Source organism: Chelon labrosus, assembly GCF_963514085.1.
Source record: "Chelon labrosus genome assembly, chromosome: 6".
Classification (NCBI taxonomy): Eukaryota; Metazoa; Chordata; class Actinopteri; order Mugiliformes; family Mugilidae; genus Chelon; species Chelon labrosus.
In genome coordinates, this window is record NC_140342.1 from 22,308,651 (window position 1) to 22,322,161 (window position 13,511).

A 13,511-nucleotide genomic window follows, 5' to 3' on the forward strand; every position below is an offset into this window, starting at 1 on the left:
ACGCTCACAATGTGTTCGTTTTCTCGATAGGACTTGTAGTTTTTGATTTATGAGCATTTGTTCGGAGGGCAAATCCTAGGGTCCAGTTTTTTTGGAGGTGAGAGTCAGAAGGAGACTTCAGCAGCAGGTGGCCCTGGTAGCCATGACAACCGGACCCTAACGAGCTTACACACGCAGCAGAAGAGGAGCACATTCACACAGACACAGAGTGCCAAAACATTATGACCCATCCTGACGAGCAGACTCAGCACAGGTGCACACAGAAAGTGGAGGGAAAAGGGTTCTGAGTGGATAACAGGATCTGCCAAAACATTAAAACTACCCCTTCCACTACTGTAGGGGCCAGAACCTGACACTATGACCCCCCCACTCCAACCCCCCCACCTCCCCTCCCACTATAGCATTACAGACACAGACTGACAAAACATTAGGGACTCTCAGTCTATTACAATGGGGAGGCAGAACACTCCATGCCCTCCCCTCCCTCCCTCCTCTCTCTCCCTCCCTCCCTCCCTCCCTCCCTTTCTCCCCTCCCTTCTCTCTATCCCTCCATCCTCTCTCTCCCTTCCTCCCTCCTCTCTCCCTCCCCCCCCTCCCCCCTCTCCCTCCTCTCTCTCCCTCCCTCCCTCCCTCCTCTCTCTCCCTTCCTCCCTCCTCTCCCCCCCCCTCTCTCTCCCTTCCTCCCTCCCTCCTCTCTATCCCTCCCTCCCTCCCTCCTCTCTCTCCCTTCCTCCCTCCCTCCCCCCTCTCCCTCCTCTCTCCCCCTCCCTCCCTCCTCTCTCTCCCTCCCTCCCTCCCTCCTCTCTATCCCTTCCTCCCTCCCTCCCCCCTCCCTCCCCTCTCTCCCCCTCCCTCCCTCCCTCCCTCCTCTCTCTCCCTTCCTCCCTCCTCCCTCCTCTCTCTCCCTTCCTCCCTCCCTCGCTCTTCTCTCCCCCTCCCTCCCTCCTCTCTCTCCCTTCCTTCCTCCCTCCTCTCTCTCACTTCCTCCCTCCCTCCCTCCTCTCTATCCCTCCCTCCCTCCCTCCTCTTTCTCCCTTCCTCCCTCCCTCCCCCCTCTCCCTCCTCTCTATCCCTGCCTGTTCCTCTCCCCCTCCCTCCTTTCTCTCCCCCCCTCCTCTCCCTCCTCTGTCTCCCTCCCCCCTCCCTCCTCTCCCTGCTCTCCCCCCTCCCTCCCTCCTCTCTCTCCCTCCTCTCTCTCCCTTCCTTCCCTTCTCCCTCCCTCCTCTCTATCCCTCCCGCCCTCCTCTCTCCCCCTCCCTCCCCCCTCTCTCCCTCCCCCCCTCTCTTTTCCCCCCCTCCAACATGCATAACATCAAACTCACACCCATCCAGTCACTTTGTTGCCAAGTAATGTGGTATAGTAAGATGTTTTTCCTTATAAAATGATTTACCACGCACACTTGAAACTGGACGTCAGAATCATCGGCACAGTCAAAATTTCCGCAGGAATTTTCTAGTTTAGTTTGCAGTTCGTTTCATTTAGTTTGCAGTTCGTTTCATTTAGTTTGCAGTTCATTTTCATCTAGTTTGCAGTTCGTTTCCAGGTGAGTTTGCAGGTGTATTTCTGAGTTTGCTGGTGTTTTTTTGACGTTGCAGATGGTTTTGAATATGCATGTGTTGTGTTGAATATGCATGTGTTGTGACCCTTCTCGGCCACCGTACAGAACTATAATTGACGCACTCGATCTCTCTGATGGATCAACTTTGTATTTGTAGTTGTCCATTATGTCCTTTGTCCATTATAGTTTCCATAAAACTCGAGCAAAATTAAACAACACAATGTGAATGAACTTCTCCAATAATTCCTGCAGCCAAATGCCACTTCAGTGGTCAAAAACTGTTTGCCTTCTGGGTGGAACACCTGACCCGGTAAAGAGTGGGTCCTATTTATAGATGTACCCTTCAGTTAGACCTAACACAGCATACATTCTGTTATTATGTTATTATAGCCTTAGCTGATTAAAACTTCCTGCTTAGGAATTAAAAAATTACACCTCCATGTTAATTTGAATTCTACTATTGTTATTTTTTTATTACTTATTTTTAATTTTGGTGTATTTTCATATTATGAGTCACAGATTTGGTTTCAAGTAACCTTAGTTTCACTTTAGAGGGTTTTCCGTTTAGCGGGGAATTACCAGACCCAACAGTTAGTGAGATCAGCTTGTAGATTTCCACTGAATTTTACTGGAAGTATGAATAATTGTTATCAGGTCATGAGGTGCTGCTGATGTCAATACTGTAAGAAACTTTAATTATGTATGTTAAAGTTCATCAATGATATAACTTTTATCCAGCTAGTTTGAGCAATGGCCTCCAAAATCCTTAATCTCACACAAGAAATGAATTTAACTTCTTTTCTTCTTCCCACCAGATGACATCCGCTACACCCCCTTCCTCTCGCGGCTCCTCCCCTCAGAAAGTTTGCCACTCTCAGACACAGAAAGATATTTTAAAACCCTTATTAGGGGGTGGCCTAATCCGGCGGGGGCGGGACTCTGAGGAAGAGGAGGCGCGTCCTGTCCAAAGATGGGCGAAGCAACGTGCACATCGAGCACGTCAGCGGATGGAGCACCCTGTACATGCTTGACCTCTGCACCACTTTTCTTGAGATGCAGTGGCGTTACAAGTTCTTCCTGTTCACTGCCACATTTGTGGGGACCTGGTTTCTGTTTGGGGTGCTCTGGTACCTGGTGGCGCAGATCTGCTGGGTGAGAGGGCAGGGGAATTTTAGATTTTAGTCTACGTGATCCACTCACCTCTCTGTAGACAGTTTTCATAGGGAAGCTTTAGGGAAGGTAGTTTCAACAACAACTGACATGATGGCTTATCTGGAATTAACAGAACATTGTTTCTGGAAGTGCTTTTGAGCATTTATTATTTTCTATGACACCCACACACCCACACGCCCATTCACACACACCCACATGTACGCACACAAAAGAACAACTATGGAAACTATGTTCAAAAAATGAACACTAAAAGGACACTCATAACATCTAGCTGCCAGTCTACCAGTGACAGTTTAACCAACAACTTCCTGATGACTGCCTGCACATCCTGCACAAGCATTAGCATATGTCTCCTGTGTTGGAGACTTTGCAGGTGCAGAAGTTTTAAAACCACTTACTCAAGTTTTAGTTCTGAATCTTTTGCCAGTCACATTGTATGACCTGTTGCAACACAGATTCACACACTAAACAATTGAATAAATGCCGGCCTGTGTTGTAAAATTAAAATACATGAGGTCAGGGGTACAGCCTAGCATTACGCATCACGCACCTACAGACATTCACTGAGGGTGAGTTATTTCTAGATCTGTTGGTAAGTGGCTTAGATGTTGGCGTTTATTGTATACCCCTACCTGCATAAACCTAGACTTATAAATAAACATTAGAGTTTATAGGAACTGATGTCGTTGAGACTTTAGGTTTTCTGAAACCTTTTCAAGTAAAAGCAGAAGTATGTCTCCTTGTCTTTAATAACTCAAGCGTAACTGTAATCAGTTTGTTGCTGTGTGCATTCATCCGTTTCCATGTTCAGTTGGGGCAGCGGTGGCTCTGTTTTTTTTTTTTAGAGGAATTCTGGGTTACTGTCAGTGGCGGTTCTAGACCAGTTTCACTGAGGGGGCCTGGCTGGGGCCAGGGGTTTTGTCAGAGGGGCACATTCAACCCAGGCAAAAAAGGACAAATATTCAAAATCTTATTTATTCTTATTTATCTGATTTATTTTTATTTTTTATAAAACCATTGTAAATAGTTCCAATAGAATAATTCAAAACATAACATTTGAGACACAAGTATATGGATAGCGTTACAACCAATCAGAGCAACGAAGAAGGTGACGTAGTCAGAGCGACAGAAAAGAGAGTTCCTTTCTCAGAGAAAAGCTTAACTTCAAGTCTTTCAGAGTGGCGGCCAAAGCCGATTCGAAAGACAGTTGTTCGCTAGCAGCAGCCATCGCTCTGGTAGTTCTAGCAGGATGGGGAATTCACGTGTAATTCACGGAACTTATGGTCGCAGGTCAGTCGTCATCATGTTAAGCCCGCCCACCGACTCGTGATTGGCCCGGTACATCTTGGATTTTTTCAACGGAGAGTAACTAGACTGCCCCTGGAAGCAAATGTAATTTGCTGCCACTAGGGGCGCGTCTAGATTCTAGACTACACGTATCGGGTTGATGGTATCAAAACTGACCGCCGTTTTTGGTGGTGTAACGCACTAAAGGATCCGACTAGAATGTTGAGCCACGCGCATTAGTTCCGCTTTTTGCGTCGGCGCAATATCACAATTTTAATAATTACTGTATAATCTTCGGTCGGAGGGGGGGCCACAGGGGGGTCCAAACTCAGTGTTACGGGGGCACTGGCCCCTGTTCAGCTTGTGTTTCGTCTGTACCTTGACTTGAGTGACTAAAAGTCCAGTTGCCCTTGTTGTAGATTATTATTATTATTTTTTTTTTGGATATACTGTTAGACTTATTCTGATATTCTGAAAAAGGAAGGTGGATGGAAGCACGGTTTATACCTCTGTGGGTCATAGATTGTAACCGGTAGTCGGCGCTGTGTCTTTTTGTTTTGCCATTCAGGTTAACTTGTCTTTCTACTTCCTGCTTCACATTCAGTCGCCGAAATTTCACCAAAGACGAGTCATACAAATGTTTGTATCTCCAAACCTCCTCAGTTAACCTCTCCTTGATGTGTTCCATCTTTATTGATCCAAAACCAATTTGATTTGAAAAAAATCTTGCAGAAATTGCAAATACCAAGGTGTAAACACACTCCTACCAAGTGTACCAAGCACAGATCTTGTGGTCTGTGTCAGCGTGACGCATATCTGATGAGGTACACGTCAGCTTTGGTGTTAGGGTCTGCATAGGGTCTGGGTTGACGTCATAGTTACGGTGGCAAATTAACGTAGAAGCATAAACTGAGCAGGAGACAGACAGTTCATCTGGCCCTAAAAAAAGTTTCACCTCCTGTCAAGTCACACCTCCAGTGTGAAGTTTCTCACCACTAATTTGTCGCTACTTGGATGATGGTGAAATGTCTTCAAGAAAAGTCAAAACAATGCCTGTTGCCTTTGTTTTAGATATACTGTGATCTTCACAGACACATTGTTCTTCTGTGTACTGTATCTCTTGATGGTGTGGGTATTCCATGTTATGTAGAACTGTTAGATGTTTAATAATGTTAGCACTTTACATGAGCATATATTGAACATTGGCACTTTAGGAAGGTATGTGTAAAACAGGTAATACTGCTAAAGACACTTAAACAATGAAAATCACTGGCTGTACATCAACTAGAGCACTTTTTAAAACAGATGATTCCTTTCTACAAAGCTAACTGTAATAGTGTGTCTATGACTAAGTACAATAAATTCTCTATGTGTTATAATGGCTTTTTGAGGACCGAACATCTGGATATAGAAACAGATAATACACTATAACAACCAGGTGTAATAAGCAGGTGGCTGATTGGAGGTAAGATGTGACGTGGCCGGCTGGTTATACTGACCAGATTTTAAGTCACCTCCATCAGCTCACATCCCTGTAATATCAATGTGACCTGTAGTTCATTCAGCTCTCACAGCAGCAAAACTGTATCCAACAAACCTTCACTCAGGGGGAAGAAGAGAGCTTGGAAGCCACAAAATATTCTTCCTCTCTCAATGTCTCCCTGCAGCAAGGTTACATCATCTGTAACCACAGCAATACAATCAGCTGGAAACAGGACAAGAAGGAGATCAAATCCTACTCTGGGACAGGTAAGATTGAAAAGATGTAAAGATGTAAATTGTGCTCATTTTAAAGACCTTGGCATATATTGAATTCTAGCGTAGGTGGGATATAATTTTTTCCATGAAGCATTGTAGCTTCTCTCCATGTCCCACTGGCTTTTCAGAGCACTAGGAACAGTTCTCACATGATGCTTTTTTGTAAATGTACTTTGATAGGTACAGTGTGTTTGTGGGAAGTTTTCGGACACTCAGTGTCATGAGTTTGCATGCAATGCTTTGGAAAAAAAAACAAAAAATATTTGCTGCTGTTCTCCTGTAAAGAGCTTAAAATCTTAAAAAACTGGGTGCTGAAGCTGCTGGACACCAAATTTCCCTCAGGATAAATAAATTATCTATATATCTATTTTACTTGATGTATTAAAGATTGTTGTTTTCCATGTATTATTAGTTTTTTATGAGTTTAACTTATGAGGTTATCATGACTGTAGCCTGTTTTGCTTGTGAAGTGTAATAGTGGATCATCTCACCATTGTAGTTTGATAAACTAGAGGCCTGCAAACAGCATCTTTCATAGGGTAACCACAAAGCTAAAACACTTCTGCCGTCACTGACTGTAACCCCTGTAGGATATAATTTAACAGGAAGCTACATGTTTTCATTCACTGTCATGAACTGATTCGCGCACTTCCTTAAACTGGATCGCATGTGTTAAAATGGCACATATATTCTTCTTATTGGCTGTTTTCGTGCTGTATTCACGTCAAATTAGAGGTAAAATCTTATTTTTGTACTAATAGTTGATGTTTTGTATCTTTTTAATTTTAAAATCTGCTTTTCATACTATAGCGTGCAGAGGAGGAAGAAGGACCAGTAAATGTTGAAACATGAAAATTATGTAAACAGATATTAAAGTACTATATGTCCATAGTACATTGTAACTGGAACTGTTTCTTGAGAGAGAGGAGACATGTTTCTGTCGGAGTTTGTCTTGTCTAAGAATTTAATATAAAATAACAGAGTGTGTAACCATTTCCTGGATTCACGGCTTAAAATAGAGCCACAACAAATCTGGTTTTTCATGACATGGTTAAAGTTAGAACTTTATAAAGATTGTCACTTCATCTCCTGACTTACTGGCAGTACTGTCACACACCTTAAATAATAGACAGGTTTTAGTTATATTGATCGCACTTGTTAGCGGGATTAGTAAATCATGTCGAGGATGTACATCCGATCTTTCAGGCATGATAACTTTAACGTATATAAAACATCCTGTAGTCAGACAGTCTCTGCTTGACTGAACTTCCTCAAAATAACAGTCTAAAATTGAACAGAATACCAGTGGAAAAAAGCCACAAATTATGTTCAGCGCTGCTTTTATACACCGTGAAAATAAATCATACAAATCCTTATATATATGTACAGCATATGCATAGATATAACAGGCTAAGATGACTCTATCTGCTAGTGATCTAGAAAACCTCAGTGAGTTCAAAATTAATATGCGAATTACTATAGTTCACTAACAAAACAATGCTGTGTATATATAACATGTTTAATGTGTGGATCATATAAATAAAATTCATCATTGAGCAGCAGGAGAACTCATAGAAACTAGTTTTAAGCTCTCCTCCTGCTGTTTGATGCTGTGAACTGCTACTATTGACTAAAAACCATAGTAGCAGTTCATACACCAATCAGGCATAACATTATGACCAACTTCCTAATATTGTGTAGGTCTTCCTTGTGCCTCCAGTTGTGACTCATCAGAGAATGGACATGGGCCTTCTGAGGGTGTCCTGTGGTGTCTGGTTACAGGATGTTGTTAGTGGGGGCCTTTGAGGGGAGGGGCCTCTGTGGATCACAGACACTTGACCAGTTTGGGATCTAGTGAATTTGGAGGCCAGGTCAACACCTTGTGCTGTTCTTCATGTTTTTTTTAGTTGTTCCTAAAGCGTTTTTCTGTGTGTGTGTCTGTGTCAGGCTGCATCCTGCTGGGGATGGCTGCTGCCATCAAGGAGTGTCATTGCTATGGGGTGGGGGTGCCTGGTCTGGTCTAGGTGGGTGCTACATGTCTAAGTAGTGACACAGGGGAGAACTGAGACAGAGGCTGAGAGGTGAGGAGGGGAGGAGCAGGTGAGGGAGTGGGAGTGCAGGCCGTGGGGGCAGGAGAGGAGGGCAAGTTGTTGTAAATGGTGTCGATTTTTGTTTGGAAGAATGAGAGAAAGGAGTTGCATTTGTCAGTGGTGAATGAGTTGGAGGTATTGTTGCTGGGCTTTAGGAGTTTATTTACTGTAGAAAACAGAGCCTTGGGGTTGGTGGAGCCAGAGTGAATGAGGTGAGAGTAGTAGGTGGATCGGGCAGTACTGAGAGCATCCTTGTACTGCTGAAGGTAATCTGTATAGGCTTGTAGATGGACAGTTAAACCAGTTTTCTTGTGAAGTCTTTCAAGCTGTCGTTTTTGTGATTTCATTTTGTGTAGTTCAGGAGTGTACCAGGGGGCAGAGTGGGTGAAGGAGACAGTTTTAGTTTTGATGGGGGCTAGCTGGTTGAGACAGGAGGAGAGTGTTACGTTGTAGAATTTGGTGAGGTCAGAGGGATTGCCAGTTAACGGAGGGGGGGAAGCAGATATTTTACTAGCAAGAGAGGCAGAAAGGGCTGAAGGGGAGATGGATTTGAGGTTTCTGAAAGATATTGTCCGTTTGTCCTTAGCGGTGGGAATGGGGATGTTGATGTCCATGATAATTGCCAAGTGGTCAGAGATGTTGAGGTTGACGCTGGAGAGGTGATGTAAGGTGAGACCAGTGGAGCAGACCAGGTCCAGGATGTGACCACGGCTGTGGGTGGCAAAGTTGACGTGTTGAGTGAAGTCGAAGCAGTGTAGCAGTTCCAGGAATTCAGTGGCAGATTTGCAGTCAGTGTCAATGTGGATGTTGAAGTCCCCCAGAAGAAGAACGGAAGGTGAGATGGCCGATAACTGGGTGAGGAAGTCAGAAAAGTCAGAGAGGAAGGAGGGGTTTGGTTTGGGAGGGCGGTAGATGATGGCAGTGACCAGAGGAGTGGGACCAGAGAGTTTGAATGTGAGGTGTTCAAAGGAACGAGCAGCAGGGATGGAGATGGTGGATGTTTTAATGTCCTTCCTGTAGAATGCTGCTACACCACCTCCCCGCCCCTCAGATCGGGGTTTGTCCATGTAGGTGTATCCGGTCGGTGTGGTCTGGTTGAGAGAAAAGTAGTCCAGAGGTTTGTGCCAAGTTTCAGTGATGCAGAGGAAATCCAGGTTATTGTCAGTTATGAATTCGTTCAGAATGAGACCTTTATTGTTAAGTGAGCGGGTGTTGAGCAGAGCCAGTTTCAGGTGACGTTGCTTCATGATAGGTTGTGAGGACTGAGGAAGGGGGCGGAGATTTGATAGGTGCACTTGTCGTTTGTTGTGATGACGTAATGAGGAAGTTGCAGTTCGTGAGCAGGACCAGATGGATGGGATAGAGTCAGGAGTTGAAAAGTTGTAGTTGAACATACGACCAGAGCCTCTGTGTGGAGGACAGCGGAGTAGACCATGGTTAAAAGGTCGTCTAAATAAAGGCAGAACAGGCCTGCTGGAGGATATGATGGTACAGATAGGGAGTGTACTACGACAGGATGGCCTACGGGGGGAGCTGGTGAGATCAGTGGCAACTGCTGACTCACACAAAGAAGAGGGTGAGGAAGAGTGTGGAGGATGAGTAGTTCTAACAACTTTCCGCGAGAGGGCATCAGCGCTGATTGAAAGTGCTAGATTGTATTGAGTGGGCTGGGCTTGGAGCGCTGAGAGGCCAGGTGATGATAATGATGTTAATGGTCACGCACGGAGGGGTAGCTGGTATGAGACGGCATGCTGTATGTTAGCTGCTAGCAAGCGGCTACCGGACTTTTTTAGGTGGAGGCCGTCGGGTGAAAACAGAGAGGGGCGGGACCAAAAGGAGTCGAAGTTATGGATAAAGTTAACCTTGAATGAGCCGCACATTGACTGTAGCCGGGTGTGAAGATAAAGAAGGCGGCTGAAAGGCTCAGGGCCGCGGCCCGACGTGGGGATAGGGCCGGAGATGAAAATGGATTTGCCGCTGCTGCTGAGGAGATCCAACAGACGAATAAAATTGGCTTTCGTAATCTCCGAGTGCTGGCGACTGGTGTCACATGTGCCAACATGGACAATTATCTTTGTGATGGACAATGGAAGTGACGTTAAGAGACTGGGAAGTTTGTTCAGGATATCAACAGTTGTGGCCCCGGGAATGCAGTGGGTAATGGCATTGAAGAAACGGATGTTTCTCACCAGCGAGTCGCCGAGAACCAGCGCCGTCGGAGGGAAAAGAGGAGTTGGGGCAGCCGCTGGAGGAGGAGAAGTGGCGTGGGAGATGGAGTGTTTGATGGCCGACGGTGACGGTGAGGAGTCGGGGTAATTTTGTGAAGATGGTTTTACATGCTCAGAGGACAGGGGCTTAGTCGGCGGCCTGTTTTTGGGGCAAGGGGTAAAGTGTATTTTTGCCGAGGAGCGCCGCCGGGAGCGGGCAGCGGGAGAGATGAGAAGGCCGGGCCTGACAGCGGAGAGTGGCGACACAGCGGAGGGGCCTTCAGACTCCAGGGCAAGAGATGATGGGGGCAAAGGGGGGTCCTGCTCCTGCTCCTCTAGGCTGGAAAACGTGTTGGACGTGGACAATTTGCGGGCTTTATGTGGGTGGGGGCGATTGAGGAGTGTCACCATGTCTGCCTCTGCCGGCAACGGTCCATTCGCCGGGGGTGGAGGTTGGTCCCAGTAGAACCTTTGGCTTGGCTCCTCGGTGATCCCAGTGGTCAGCAGAGACATCAGTGGTAGCAGCGGGGACAGTTTTATCAAGTTCTTCAGTGGATAGAGGAGCAGACTTCTTGCCCAGGACGACAACAGAGTCATTTGAGACTGACAATGCAGTCGCGCCTGGATACATGGACTCCATGAATTCTGCTTCATTTATAATTTGATGTAAAGCAGAGATTCTGCCTTCCAGCTCAGAGATGGTCTGTGACTTGTGGAGACAACTGTCGCATCCTGGAGATGAGGTGAGTGGCGGCATGACTCGTCCAGGGGTGGAGGGTTCTGGGGAAAAAGCTGTGGCCAGTAAGGAGGTCTTTGGTGCGATAGCGTGAAGTAGCAACAGACTCTACTGCAGGCTAGCAGCGAGTACCAGTGGAGTGTAGGAGGGATCAGTACTTACCGGCAGAGGCCCATTTCTGGGCCTGCTGCGTTGATTCGGCTTCGGTAAGTGGATCAGATGCTTCGGTAAGTGGATCAGATGGTTAAAGTTGTAGTTCCTCCTGGGGAAAAAGCTGTGGCCAGTAAGGAGGTCTTTGGTGCGATAGCGTGAGGTAGCAACAGACTCTACTGCAGGCTAGCAGTGAGTACCAGTGGAGTGTAGGAGGGATCAGTACTTACCGGCAGAGGCCCATTTCTGGGCCTGCTGCTTTGATTCGGCTTCGGTAAGTGGATCAGATGGTTAAAGTTGTAGTTCCTCGCAGCCGATGCTGAAATGTTGGTGGTGCAGTTAGCTAAGTGCTGTCTGTTGGTCTGAGCGCTGGTAGCGGTTAGCTTAGCCGGCGCAGCTAATAGGCTGAGACGCCGGTGGCGAACAGCGGAGGTAGTATCAAACAGCGTATGTCGGGTTAAACAGCTAGCGATCTCTGCGAATCCGGAAGAACTGCGATAGTGAACTAAACGAGAAGTAAAATCCACTAAAAAACACCCTCGATTTGTGGGACAAAAACCGCTAAAATGGTCTCAGGGCGCGATAACGATCTGGCGTGCAGCACCACTGGTAAACCACTGGTGATGTGACTAGCATACGAGGTCGAGCAGCCTCGTGTCACCAGGGGAGCTGCCCAAAATTATGATAGGCATGAAAACCTCTACATGTGTTCTGGATCCCATCCCATCTCACCTCATTAAGGACTCTTTACCAGCCATCTCCACACTCATCACAGAAATCATCAACTCCTCCCTCAGGTCTGGCTCAGTCCCCCGTTCACTCAAACTGGCTGCTATCACCCCCATCCTCAAAAAACCTGGACTCAACCCTGACATCTTGTCGAACTTCCGGCCCATCTCCAATCTCCCCTTTCTGTCCAAAATACTGGAGCGTATTGTCGCCACACAACTCAAAGCCCACCTCTGCTCAAATGACCTGTTCGAACCATTTCAATCCGGTTTCCGTTCCCAACACAGCACCGAAACAGCCCTCCTGAAAGTCACCAATGACATCCTCCTCTCCGCAGACTCCGGCCACCTCACCATCCTCATCCTCCTGGACCTCACTGCAGCTTTCGACACCATAAATCACACCATTCTCCTCTCCCGCCTTGAGTCCTCCCTCGGCATCACTGGCACTGCACTCTCCTGGCTCAAATCATACCTCTCAGACCGACAACAATTCATCCACATCAACAACTGCACCTCCTCCACTGTTCCTCTGTCCCAAGGTGTCCCCCAGGGTTCGGTGCTTGGTCCTCTCCTCTTCATACTTTACCTGCTCCCCCTTGGCAACATCATTCGCCACCACGGTCTCCATTTCCACTGTTATGCTGATGACGTCCAGCTTTATATCTCCACCAACTCCATCACTCCCGCCACTCTTTCCACTCTCTCCAATTGCCTCGCTGACATCAAATCCTGGATGCAGATCAACTTCCTCAATCTAAATTGTGACAAATCAGACCTAATCATTATCGGCCCCGAATCCCTCAACACCACAGACAGTTTCCGCCTCACCATCGACAACTCCACCTTGTCTCCATCCCCCAACAGCCGCAACCTCGGAGTCATCTTTGACGGTAACCTCTCCTTTGATCATCACATCAATCAAATCACCAGAACTGCCTTCTTCCACCTCAAGAACATTGCCTTCCTACCTTCAAATCTCTGACAAAAACACACCTTTTTAAAATTGCTTTTAATGTTTAGCTCAGTTTACTGTGTTTTTGTTATATTTCACATTGTTTTGCTAATTTGATGTCCTTTTTATGTAAAGTGTCTTTGAGTATCTTGAAAAGCGCTTTTAAATAAAATGTATTATTATTATTATTAAGTAACATCCACATGAATGAATGCCAGGTCCAGAAGTTTCCCAGCAGAACACTGAATTGTCACAAAGTGGTCAATGTTATTTACTTCTCCTGTCAGTGGTCATAATGTTTTGCCTGATGGATATAAATAGTATTAGAGTTCCTTTGAACAATACTTTTCTTAAACTTGTAATCAACATGTTTAGACAGTTTTATCTACTATCTTGCTTTCCTTTACATTTAATGCTATAAAAATATATAATATATAATTAGGCTCAGGGCCACCACATTAAATAGTAACAACTAGAAAGACATTTTAGCCATGCGACATACAGATGAACTATGCTCTTCTGTTTGTATTATATCATAGTATGATTTCTGTTACTTAGAGACTCAATGCTGTAGAATTTTATTTTTAAACAACTTCCTTTTTTAATTTCTTTTCCCAACCATTGCCTTCAATATGTCGTGTTATGACAGTGTTCATTAATGCACAGGATTAGATGTTACAATCCCTTGTGCCAAAATCCAAGGCAAAACACATTTAGAGGCCCTGTTCAACTGAGAAACCCTAACAAACCTATAGTCATGTGATATGACGCTTAACCTACAATCTAAATGAACTAAGTAAATGCTGCTGGCTTGTATGGCCCGCTCAGCAGCAGACGTTAACTCAAACCTTGTGAAATATAAGCTAAC

General features: G+C 45.7%; 1 pseudogene across 1 annotated transcript in view; it reads left to right on the plus strand.

Moving 5' to 3' along the window:
• The first annotated feature begins 2,374 nt into the window (after nt 1-2,374).
• Nucleotides 2,375-13,511, plus strand: part of LOC311489375 (ATP-sensitive inward rectifier potassium channel 10-like) — a 120,995-nt pseudogene continuing 109,858 nt past the window's right edge. Inside the window, exon 1 of the transcript in view lies at nt 2,375-2,678. The product of the transcript in view is annotated as an ATP-sensitive inward rectifier potassium channel 10-like (transcript). The remainder of the gene's footprint in view (nt 2,679-13,511) is intronic.